Source organism: Mauremys mutica, chromosome 7, assembly GCF_020497125.1.
Source record: "Mauremys mutica isolate MM-2020 ecotype Southern chromosome 7, ASM2049712v1, whole genome shotgun sequence".
NCBI classification, from domain to species: Eukaryota; Metazoa; Chordata; order Testudines; family Geoemydidae; genus Mauremys; species Mauremys mutica.
The window spans coordinates 105,239,962-105,253,166 of record NC_059078.1 but is presented as its reverse complement, the minus strand read 5'-3'; the positions used below and the strand labels follow the sequence as shown (position 1 = coordinate 105,253,166).

At 41.9% G+C, this 13,205-nt stretch overlaps 1 long non-coding RNA gene across 1 annotated transcript in view; it reads right to left on the bottom strand.

The window, feature by feature from the left end:
- LOC123374288 overlaps positions 1-13,205 on the bottom strand; it is a 145,267-nt gene that overhangs the window by 53,098 nt on the left and 78,964 nt on the right. Inside the window, exon 3 of the long non-coding RNA XR_006581056.1 lies at positions 11,513-11,615. This is a non-coding gene — a long non-coding RNA (uncharacterized LOC123374288). The remainder of the gene's footprint in view (positions 1-11,512; positions 11,616-13,205) is intronic.

Below are 13,205 nucleotides of genomic sequence, written 5' to 3'. Positions count from 1 at the left end.
GCCTTCTTCTACCAGCTAGCTTGATTTGTAGCCATCTGCATTACAGGGCTTAAGGTTCAGGGTTCAACCCCTGATGATGATGCTTTATGACAGGATTGTTAGTTATGTGTAATATAATTCAGGGTTTTTTTCCTTTTTAAAAAGGACACGGGAAATTACATACAAAAATCTTCATTAAAATATAGGAGTACTTGTGGCACCTTAAAGACTAACAAATTTATTTTAGCATGAGCTTTCGTGAGCTGCAGCTCACTTCTTCAGATGCATAGAATGCTACCAGCACTCCCAGCTATCTTCGAGACACCACTGACTTCCTGAGGAAACTACAATCCATCAGTGATCTTCCAGAAAACACCATTCTGGCCACTATGGATGTGGAAGCCCTCTATACTAACATTCCACACAAAGATGGACTACAAGCCATCAGGAACAGTATCCCTGATAATATCACGGCTAAACTGGTGGCTGAACTTTGTGATTTTGTCCTCACCCACAACTATTTCACATTTGGGGACAATATATATCTTCAAGTCAGTGGCACTGCTATGGGTACCCGCATGGCCCCTCAGTATGCCAACATCTTTATGGCTGACTTAGAACAACGCTTCCTTAACTCTCGTTCCCTAACGCCCCTACTCTACTTGCGCTACATTGATGACATCTTCATCATCTGGACTCATGGAAAAGAAGCCCTCGAGGAATTCCACCGTGATTTTAACTATTTCCATCCCACCATCAACCTCAGCCTAGACCAATCCACACAAGCGGTCCATTTCCTAGACACTACTGTGCTAATAAACGATGGTCACATAAATACCACCCTATACCGGAAACCCACTGACCGCTATACTTACTTACATGCCTCCAGCTTCCATCCCGGACACACCACACGATCCATTGTCTACAGCCAAGCTCTAAGATACAACCGTATTTGCTCCAATCCCTCAGACAGAGATAAACACCTACAAGATCTCTATCAAGCATTCTTAAACCTACAATACCCACCTGCTGAAGTGAAAAAACAGATTGACAGAGCCAGAAGCCACCTACTACAGGACAGGCCTAAAAAAGAAAATAACAGAACACCACTAGCCATCACCTACAGCCCCAAACTAAAACCTCTCCAGCGCATCATCAAAGATTTACAACCTATCCTTAAAGATGATCCTTCACTCTCACAGATCTTGGGAGACAGGCCAGTCCTCGCTTATAGACAGCCTCCCAACCTGAAGCAAATACTCACCAGCAACCGCACACCATACAACATAAACACTAACCCAGGAACCTATCCTTGCAACAAAGCCCGATGCCAGCTCTGTCCACATATCCATTCAAGTGACACCATCATAGGACCTAATCACATCAGACACGCCATCAGGGGCTCGTACACCTGCACATCTACCAACGTGATATATGCCATCATGTGCCAGCAATGCCCCTCTGCCATGTACATTGGCCAAACTGGACAGACTCTACACAAAAGAATAAATGGACACAAATCTGACATCAGGAATCATAACATTCAAAAACCAGTGGGAGAACACTTCAACCTCTCTAACCACTCAGTGACAGACTTGAAGGTGGCAATTTTGCAACAAAAAAACTTCAAAAACAGACTCCAAAGAGAAACTGCTGAACTTGAATTAATATGCAAACTAGATACTATTAACTGTGGCCTAAACAAAGACTGGGAATGGTTGGGTCATTACACCAATTGAATCTACTTCCCTATGTTAAGTTCTCCTCACACCTTCTATGGGCCATCTTAATTATCACTTCAAAAAGTTTTTTTTCCTCCTGCTGACTATAGCTCATCTCAATTGATTAGACTCTGCCTGTTGGTATGCATACTTCCACCTTTTCATGTTCTCTGTATGTATAAATATCCCCTGTCTGTGTGTTCCATTCTATGCATCCGAAGAAGTGAGCTGCAGCTCACAAATGCTCATGCTAAAATAAATTTGTTAGTCTTTAAGGTGCCACAAGTACTCCTGTTCTTTTTGCGGATACAGACTAACACGGCTGCTACTCTGAAACCTGTCATTAAAATATAGTTATTTAGGTTAAAAAGTCAAGCTTTTGAAAGTCAGTTATTCATGCAACCTTAACTTGTCTCCCTTATGCTTATGAATTATGATACAGCGTCTAATTACATAATTGCATACTACTCACCTCATATAAGACACATGCTAAATGCACAATGGGACTGACTTAATATTGCACAGGCAACAGTAAATCTGGCATTTCCTAACTTTCATGTGCTTGAATTTGCAACCTAAATACCTTCTTAATATAGTTTATTTGTAGGCATTTTTTTAAATAATTCATAGAATATCAGGGTTAAAAGGGACCTCAGGAGGTCATCTAGTCCAACCCCCTGCTCAAAGCAGGACCAATCCCCAACTAAATCATCCCAGCCAGGGCTTTGTCAAGCCTGACCTTAAAAACCTCTAAGGAAGGAGATTCCACCACCTCCCTAGGTACCATTCCAGTGCTTCACCACGCTTCTAATGAAAAAGTTTTTCCTAATATCCAACCTAAACCTCCCCCACTGCAACTTGAGACCATTACTCCTTGTTCTATCATCTGCTACCACTGAGAACAGTCTAGACCCATCCTCTTTGGAACTCCCTTTCAGGTAGTTGAAAGCAGCTATCAAATCCCCCATCATTCTTCTCTTCTGCAGACTAAACAATCCCAGTTCCCTCAGCCTCTCCGCATAAGTCATGTGCTCCAGCCCCCTAATCAATTTTGTTGCCATCTGCTGGACTCTTTCCAATTTTTCCACATCCTTCTTGTAGTGTGGGGCCCAAAACTAGGCACAGAACTCCAGATGAGGCCTCACCAATGCCGAATAGAGGGGAATGATCACATCCCTCAATCTGCTGGAAATGCCCCTACTTATACAGCCCAAAATGCCATTAGCCTTCTTAGCAACAAGGGCACACTGTTGACTCATATCCAGCTTCTCATCCCCTGTAACCCAAAGGTCCTTTTCTGCAGAACTGCTGCCTAGCATCTCGGTCCCTAGTCTGTAGACGTGCATGGGATTCTGCTGTCCTAAGTGCAGGACTCTGCACTTGTCCTTGTTGAACCTCATCAGATTTCTTTTGGCACAATCCTCTAATTTGTCTAGGTCCCTCTGTATCCTATCCCTACTCTCCAGCATATATACCACTCCTCCCAGTTTAGTGTCATCTGCAAACTTGCTGAGGGTGCAGTCCTCGCCATCCTCCAGATCATTAATGAAGATCTTGAACAAAACCACCACCAGGACTGACCCTTGGGGCACTCTGCTTGATACCGGCTCCCAACTAGACATCGAGCCATTGATCACAACCCATTGAGCCTGACGATCTAGCCAGCTTTCTATCCACCTTATAGTCCATTCATCCAGCCCATACTTCTTTAATTTGCTGGCAAGAATACTGTGGGAGACCGTATCAAAAGCTTTGCTAAAGTCAAGGAATAACACATCCACTGCTTTCCCCTCATCCACAGACCCAGTTATCTCATCATAGAAGGCAATTAGGTTAGTCAGGCATGACTTGCCCTTGGTGAATCCATGCTGACTGTTCCTGATCACTTTCCTCTCCTCTAAGTGTTTCAGAATTGATTCCTTGAGGACCTGTTCCATGATTTTTCCAGGGACTGAGGTGAGGCTGACTGGCCTGTAGTTCCCCAGATCCTCCTCCTTCTTCCCTTTTTAAAAGATGGGCACTACATTAGCCTTTTTCCAGTTATCCAGGACCTCCCCTGATTGCCATGAGTTTTCAAAGATAATGGCCAATGGCTCTAAAATCCCATTCACCAACTCCTTTAGCACCCTTGGATGCAGTGCATCCTGCCCCATGGACTTGTGCTCATCCAGCTTTTCTAAATAGTCCTGAACCACTTCTTTCTCCACAGAGGGCTGGTCACCTCCTCCCCATGCTGTGCTGCCCAGTGCAGTACTCTGGCAGCTGACCTTGTTCATGAAGACAGCGGCAAAAAAAGCATTGAGTACATTAGCTTTTTCCACATCCTCTGTCACTAGGTTGCCTCCCTCATTCAGTAAGGGGCCACACTTTCATTGACTTTCTTCTTGTTGCTAACATACCTGAAGAAACTCTTCTTGTTACTCTTAACATCTCTTGCTAGCTGCAACTCCAAGTGTGATTTGGCCTTCCTGATTTCACTCCTGGATGCCTGAGCAATATTTGTCCAATCTTCCACGTCTTGTGAAATCTTTTTTGTTTTTAAGATCGGCAAGGATTTCACTGTTAAGCCACGCTGGTCGCCTGCCATATTTATATTCTTTCTACACATCAGGATGGTTTGTTCCTGCAACCTCAATAAGGATTCTTTAAAATACAGCCAGCTCTCCTGGACTCCTTTCCCCCTCATGTTATTCTCCCAGGGGATCCTGCCCATCAGTTCCCTGACTCTGCTTTTCTGAAGTCCAGGTACTGCTCTCCTTTCTTCCTTGTGTCAGGATCCTGAACTCGACCATCTCATGGTCACTGCCTCCCAGGTTCCCATCGACTTTTGCTTCCCCTGCTAATTCTTCCCAGTTTGTGAGCAGCAGGTCAAGAAGAGCTCTGCCCCTAGTTTCTAGCCCTCATAATTGTGAGGCGCAGTTTGAAAATGTGCAGCGTAAAGAAGCAAAAACCTAAAGGCAAATAAAAAGATCCCATATTTATTGTTTTTCAAAAACTCTTGATTATAATCCAGTCTTCTGAATTTTGGGTCTGACTCATAACTTTTGAACATATGGGATTGGCAATACAGAAACTGGACAAGGAAGGGGGAGGATATGGACCCATTCCTCCTGCACTGGCCAGAGGCACAATAATTAGCTTTATAATGACATAACTTAGTCCTTTATGATTTCCTTCCCGCAACAATTGATAAGTACCTGGAAATCTGAATTTATCTAGTTATTTTTATTTTCATATCAAATGTATAAAATGTCCCACTTAATGTGCATTATTCTCCCATGCCCCCAATCAGGCAATTGCCTCACAACTGGAATCCTGAATGTGCCTTCTCCCAGGTTCCTCACAGCTTCCTTCTGCCTCGATGATTCCCCCAATTCTTTTTTCTCCCCTCCTTGACACATTTATTCTCTGGGGAAGAGAACCCAGGAAAACTGTTACAGTCAGGAAAAGGATGCAGTGATTGCAGCCAGAACCACAATAGTGGCTGGGCAGCAAATACAAAGCATGCACATGGGGGAGGGAGAGGGTAGAGCTGCAGAGCACTTTCGATTTTCCCACCCAAATGCAGAGCACTCTGCAGAATACAGAGTGCTTAAGAGGTCTGCTCTCTGGTGAGGTTCAACATTAAGATGTGACAAGCTCCTCATATACACGAGTATAAATAATATGCAAAGTCTATAGTCTTTGTTCTGACAAGTGTCCAGAGGGAAAATGCTTTAGATAAAGCTGTAGCTTTCTATGTCATAAGGGTAGGGTGGGTATCATGAAGATTTTATCAAAGGAGTTGAGCACAGGAGCACTAGAAATCCCAGCATTTCCTGTGTCTGCATCTTTTCCCCACTCCAATCTGTTGTCCTTATTTCATTGCCATCCTGTCCAATCACCAGCACCACAGTTGCCTTTGCGGGGCTTTCCGCTATCTAAATATATATAGAAGTAGTAAATCACCATGTTAAAACACCAGCACTACCCCTGGTCCAAGAGTTGACACAGTATCCTCAGACTGGATTTACTGGGAACACTTTCATGTCAAAGGAGGATTTTGTGTTTCTAAAAGTGAAACATTTTAAGGCATCTAATCTACAAAGCAGAAGAGTCCAACTGGGTGGGAGAGGCTCACCTTTCTTCTGAACTTTAAAGTCTCACAATGACAATAGTTAAAAAGAAAGGACAGAAAAGTACTTCCAGCAAGGGTGCTAAATAAAGAAAGAAAGTCTTGCTATTGGGGTCTGGGTTAAGTCACAGCTGAGTACTATCCATTCATATATCAGCATCAGTATATACATGCCTCTGGAAGAAGATTGTTCATCTGCTGAATAATGCAGGTTTGTGTAAATATTCTGGTCCAGAGGAACAGCACTAGGGCTGAGAGCGAGGAATTCCTAAAAGCTAATCTCAACTGTGACTAATTCATTGCACGGCCTTGGCTCTGTCCCACCTCTGTCCCAGTCTCTCTAGCTGTAAAATAGGGGTGGTATTTATCAACTTGACATGAGCTGTTAGCTAACATATGTGTCACGTTCTGCAAGTATAAAGTGTTTAATATTATTTGATATGGATGCACCAAAGCAAAATTTTGACTGACTGAAAAACAATAAGAATGACCACAGAGAACATTTCCAAATAGCTCATCTGTTTGGCCAGTAAAGAGTAGCTTTGTGCCACAACCAAAATATAACAAGACCATGAGTCAGTCATTCAAACACTAAGATCAGAAACCCATGTAGTAGTTAAACAATAATATACTGAATTCACTAATACTAATTATTGTGCCAACCAGGATTTCTACATATCAGACCAAATTCATATGTGTAAACCAAGCCAGATTTAGGCCTACAGTATTATTAAAAATAGCTTTAAAAAACCATGTGACTTCATTTTCAAGAAAAATATATCATCTCACAGACAAATCTAGTTTCTTCTTATTGTATGTTTTTCAAAATTACACAACAGGACTCTTATTTTAAGGCCTCTCAATGGAAGCTTTCAATCTATCTGTCTAGGTACTTATGTGCTTTTACCATGTTGGTCCTGTCTAGGACCAGAACCAAAATTATGGAAGCTAAAAGCATGTGTGTGTGTTGGGGGAAATGGGAAATAAACCCACTATTACTATCATGTGCTCTAGAAAGTTATAAACCCTGATCTTGTGTTGAGGAACATACGGATGGACTTCTGAATGCACGTGGTACTAACTTCTGTGCAGGCTAAGGGATCTGACCACATGGAGCACATTGTAAAATCAAAGCTTCACTGAGGTGTGTTTGTGATTCTGGCAAGCCCTGTACTTTCTGCACTTAACAACAGATACTATGAATCAAAGCATACTGAAGTTAAATAAGACACACAGAGTGGTTGCAAATCTCCATTATTAACAGTTGTTCATTAAAAGAATTCTATAATTCCACAATCAAAAACATCCTGTTTTAGTTTACTAGAGATTAACATACTAATTCATTATGGTGATGACCCTATGTAATTAGTGAATTTAAATCCCAGTGATACACGATACATTCAGGATAGTATGAATTTGAGATTACAGCAATAATAATAAAAACAAAGATAGAAAAGAGAAACTTGGGAAATTGAAATTTTGGCTATCTTGTTGAAAGAGTTAAATCTATTTTAATTTAATTGCAATCTATTTTAATATTAGAGGACAGTTCTCTTTTACTGGCAACATGCTATCTAATTATTTTGTCCATACATCTACATTAAGTGGTTTAGCTGTTATACAGTAAATTTGGGATCGCGCTTTCCCAAAGTGCTGTAACATGATCATATTTCAAATTAAGCTATATTTTAATTTACATAGGATTCCTAAACAGTGACATCAAACCAAAGAAATATGCAAATAAGGCTTAAACATCGAACACAATGAAAATCACCTGGAAATGGTATTACAGAAAAAAAATCCCAATGATATTAATTAAAATCTGGAAAATAACTCACAGTGGAAACATTCCTATTGACATCAGTGGTGCAGGATCAGTTGCTGTTTGAATTTTCTGAACTTTTTTTGGAGACCCATCACTTTAGGAAAGACAAGGGGTTGTCTCTTCACTCTTGCCAAACCACCTCCCATGCAGGCACGCTTTCATATGCCCAAATATTTGCAGGATCAGGGCCTTAGACTCCAATCCTACAATTTAGCACATGGGACTGCTGCACCCATGCAGGGTCTCATTGATGGCAATGCCAGTTGTTATTTTCTACCTGTATTCACAAGCCTCTCTCTGTTTTTACTTTTTAAAAATGACAGAGTTCTCACCTCATGCCATCTGACTCTGTAATTTGTCCTCTTTCTCCTGTTGCTGTTGAGGAATTTATCTTTCTATGGTTTTGTTTTCCCTCTTTTCTTCCTACTCACTGCTAGTTCCTTTCCAATATCTCTCTTCCGCCCTTCAAACTCCACTCCCTCTCATCTCATCACCCCAAATTCCCCTCATCCCAAGTGATCACCCCTCACCTTATGATTCTTTGCCCCTGCTTTCAGATGGGCTCCTCCTCATGATTCTGTCTCTTCTTTAATCTACAAAGCCAGGTTCTGCAACTGATGCAGGAGACAGCAATTCAAGCCAAGCTCCTGCCACTCTTCCCAACTCTGCTTTCAGTTCTGGCTCTGTGTGCCAACTGCCCAAGTTCTACTCACAGCAGGGTGGGTGGAGAGCAGCAGGCACATTAAGCCAGCTCTGGACAAGTGTAGTTGCAGTCCCAATGGAACATAAGTCAGAGATGCAACAGGATGCAGCAACAGAAACTCAGCTGCCAGAGTACTGCTGCTGCTTAAATCTTTGAGCTGGTCTAATGGGATCCCTGCAGTGTCAGGCATCTGTGTACCATGGAGGCTACAAGGGAAGGAGTTGCATCCTTGAATATGAAAGCTAAATCCCAGTTCCTCCCTCCGCTCCCACTCCAACTCTAACCACAAGAGCAAACAATCCCTGAGCTAAAAGGTATGCTGGGATGCAAACAGGTGGGATGGGGGAAATCTATGGATGTATTTGAACATCTTTGTGATGGGCTAGTAATCCTGTACTTTATAACAGATTGCTGCAGGGTTTTGTGTTTCTGGCCTGGTCTACACAACGCGTTTAAACCGGTTTTAGGAGCTACACCCGTCCACACTAAGAGGCCCTTTATATCGATATAAAGGGCTCTTTAAACCAGTTTCTGTACTCCTCCCTAATGAGAGGAGTAGCGCTAATATCGGTATTACCATATCGGTTTAGGGTTAGTGTGGCCGCAAATCGACGGTATTGGCCTCCGGGCGGTATCCCACAGTGCACCACTGACCACTCTGGACAGCAATCTGAACTCGGATGCAGTGGCCAGTTAAACAGGAAAAGCCCCGTGAACTTTTGAATATCATTTCCTGGTTGCCCAGTGTGGAGCTCCGATCAGCACGGGTGGCGATGCAGTCCGAAATCAAAATCCAAAAAGAGCTCCAGCATGGACCGTATGGATGTGATCGCTGTATGGGCAGGCAAATCTGTTCTATCAGAGCTCCGTTACAGAAGATGAAATTCCAAAGCATTTTAAAAAAATCTCCAGACAGATGCCATAGCAGGGACTCAGCGCACTGCTGCGTGACAAGCGTAACGGAAAGCCAAAGAATCAAATGGACGCTCATGAAGGGAGCGGGGACTGAGGACTCAAGCTATCCCACAGTTCCTGCAGTCTCCGAAAAGCATTTGCATTCTTGGCTGTGCTCCAAATGCCTATAGGGTCAAACACATTGTCCGCGGTGGTTCAGGGCATAGCTCGTCAATTTACACCACCCACCCACCCCCAGAAGTAAAAGGGAAAAAAATTGTCTCTTGACTCTTCTAAATGTCACCCTATGTCTTCTGAATGCTGCTGGTACACGCGATGCTGCGGCACTCAATTGCAGTATCCTCTTTCCCCCTCACTGGTGGTAGATGGTGCAATATGACTGGTAACCGTCCTCATCATCAGCCTTGTGGAAGATGGTGCTGCACAATAGGACTAGTACCCGTCCTCATCATCAGCCCGTGAGTGCTCCTGGCTGGCCTCAGGTGAGGTCAGTCGGGGGCGCCTGGGTAAAAAACTCCTGGTCATTCCCAGTAGATGGTACAGAACGGCTGGTAACCATCTTCATCGTAGCAATAGGGTGCTGAGCTCCATCAGCCCCCGCCCTTCATGTGTAAAGAAAAGATTCTGTACTGCCTGGACTATCATAGCAGCAGGATGCTGGGCTCCTCTCCCCCACACTGCTTAATGTCCTGTCTGGACTATCATAGCAGCTGGAGGCTGCCTTCCCCTCATTTTATCTCACTAACAAGTCACTGTTTCTTATTCCTGCATTCTTTATTACTTCATCACACAAATGGGGGGACACTGCAACGGTAGCCCAGGAAGGCTGGGGGAGGAGGGAATCAACAGGTGGGGTTGTTGCAGGGGCACCCCCTGTGAATGGCATGCAGCTCATCATTTCTGCGGGATCTGACATGGAGGGGCTGTGCTCTCTGGTTCTCTGATACACTGCTTCTCTAGTACACTTGCCCCATATTCTAGGCAGGACTAATTCTATTTTTAGATACTATAAAGGAGGGATTGACTCGGGAAGTCATTCCCATTTTTGTCTTTTGCGCCCCCGGCTGATCTCAGCCAGGGGCACCCATGATAGCAGCAGACGGTGCAATATGACTGGTAACCATCTCTGCTTGTCTTTTGCGCCCCCGGCCGATCTCAGCCAGGGGCACCTATGACAGCAGCAGAGGATACAGCACAAAAGGACTGGTAACCGTCATCTCATAGCCAATTTACAAGGGTATGGTAGATGGTACAGAACGGCTGATAACCATCTCTGCTATCATGCAAAAGCAAATGAATGCTACTGTGTAGCGCTGCTGAATCGCCTCTGTCAGCGGCATCTATTACACATATGGTGACAGTGACAAGAGGCAAAACAGGCTCCATGGTTGCCATGCTATGGCGTCTGCCAGGGCAATCCAGGGAAAAAGGGCGCGAAATGATTGTCTGCCGTTGCTTTCCCGGAAGAAGGAATGATTGATGACATTTACCCAGAACCACCTGCGACAATGATTTTTGCCACATCAGGCACTGGGATCTCAACCCAGAATTCCAAGGGGCAGGGGAGACTGCGGGAACTATGGGATAGCTACGGAATAACTACCCACAGTGCAACGCTCCAGAAATCGATGCTAGCCTCGGACCATGGACGCACACCACCGAATTAATGTGCTTAGTGTGGCCGCGTGCACTCGATTTTATACAATCTGTTTTTCTAAACCGGTTTATGTAAAATCAGAATAATCCCGTAGTGTAGACGTACCCTCTCTCTCTCTCTCTCTCTCTCTCTCTGTCTCTCCAAAATATTGAGACTATTTGGCAAGAAATATTGAGGACCCTTTTTATCACCTGATTGTTCACTTGGAGCCATCAGAACCAGCTCCACTTTCAGTGGACCCTAGGAAGAGTCTCTAGAAGCAGCTTTGCTAGGTGGGCACAGTGTGCAAATTTAGCACCATCCTTCATGATTTACACCAGCTTTGCAGCTACCCTACATTATACTTCACCTTTCGCAAGTTACATGCTCCCTGCCAAGTAGTTGATCCAATGAGACTACTCCTGTGAGTCAAATTAGCAGGATTTGGACATTCATTACTCCAAACATGACACCAAGTATTGTTTGAGTTTTGCAACACTTTAAATTTGTTTGTATGACCCATGAAGACTGTCTTTATAACTACAGAAAGGTTGCCACTCCTCCAACAGAAGGTCAAACAGTATTTCCAAGCAATGAATGTAAACACTACATATTTTACCTTGTGCTGTTTTAATGTTGTAGTTCACGTCCACTTCATATATCCTTATCCTGACAAAGTCGAGCCTGAATAGCTATTTTGGCTAGCGCATAACCATATTTGCCTGGGAGGAATAAAAACAAAACATTTTCGAATTCCAGTGGCATTTATTTAAAATAAAAACAAGCTAGGAGTAATCTATTGTAGGAAAGTATGGCATTTTAAAAGTATAGTTGGCTAGAGAATTAAAATAATTTAACATTGAATATTAAATACTAGTATAGTAAATTTTGTGTGACTGGCAATTTACAAATCAGAACCTAAGAAAAACAAACTGTTGATTAAAAGCTTAGTTAGTCCTTTTCAGCATGCTGCTTATGTAAATGCAATATCAGTATTAAAAATGCGCCCTTAGTAATGTTTATCTCAAAACTGTAAAGTTCATCGGTTATTTGATATTGTTTTAATGCACACAGTATGCCTCCACAGTATGGCAATAAGTCCCAAAGTCGTATATAAAATATCTTTTTTTTTATCATGTCTAGTTTCGTAGACAAAAGTAATCACTAAAAAGCCACTGGCTACAAAAAACTGCAAACAAAATGAACCTTTTAAAAGCTAATGACTTAAGGGTGATTTTACAGACATATAAAGTATGTTAGGGGCTTACACTATTTGTCATTAACACATATTTTGAAAGCTTGGCTAATATAATGTGACACAAAATTAGTCAAACACAATTCATGCAATATTGTTTAATTTTACTCCTCATTTAACGTGGTTTTAAGCAAAATCATTATGTCACATGATAACATTCACTTGAACAAGAAATAGTTTATAATGGTCTCTGCATTTAGAAATGAGTTATTATGAGCTACATGCTGAACACATTCTTAACTATGAAAACTATAAAGCTAATAGCTTAATCATATTTTGACAACATCTACATACTTTATGCATTATTTACAAGAAAGATATAAAAATGAAACCACTGAATATCTCACACCATACTTCACAGTCATAGTTAACTGGTTAAAAATATAACACATTTATCTTCTAGTGGTTTTACATTTGCATAGGGATATTTGCATACCATGTTGTGATGTGCTCTTAATGTAAAATTTAACCTTTGTACTTTCTCTCTGATGTGTAAGGTATACTCATTAAGTTAAAAATAATGGTAAGAATAGTCTGCTAGTGAAATACAATTCAAGAATGATTCCCTTGAGGAGTGAGGAAAGGTGAAATACGTGTGGGAAAATGTTTAATTGAATTAATTCCTTATTTTCTATATTTTCATGTTTACATTTCAGGGATACAGAGCAATTTGACTGGTATTTGTCAACCATGTGAAGTACACAAAATTTTATCTTAATTATTGAAGCCCCTAACAGCCCCTTAATCCTATATGAAAGGAAGGTTACATTTCAACATACAGATGTAAGCCTGTAAAATGTATGATATTAATTGCATGGCCATTTACTCTGCTTTGGGACTTTATAAGAGATGCATAAAGCACAATTTATTTTGTTGTTATTGAACCTTTGGACAAAGTTTATAAGCTTCAGATCTGATCCAATTCCCTAAAATTCAGATAATTCTGATCTTTAATTTGAAACAAGGTTAATAATATTGACTTCAATATTAAAAAATTGCCTAATTATTTTTCAATTACTTCTCTCTTGTTATGGCTAGGCTTTAGCACTAAAATATC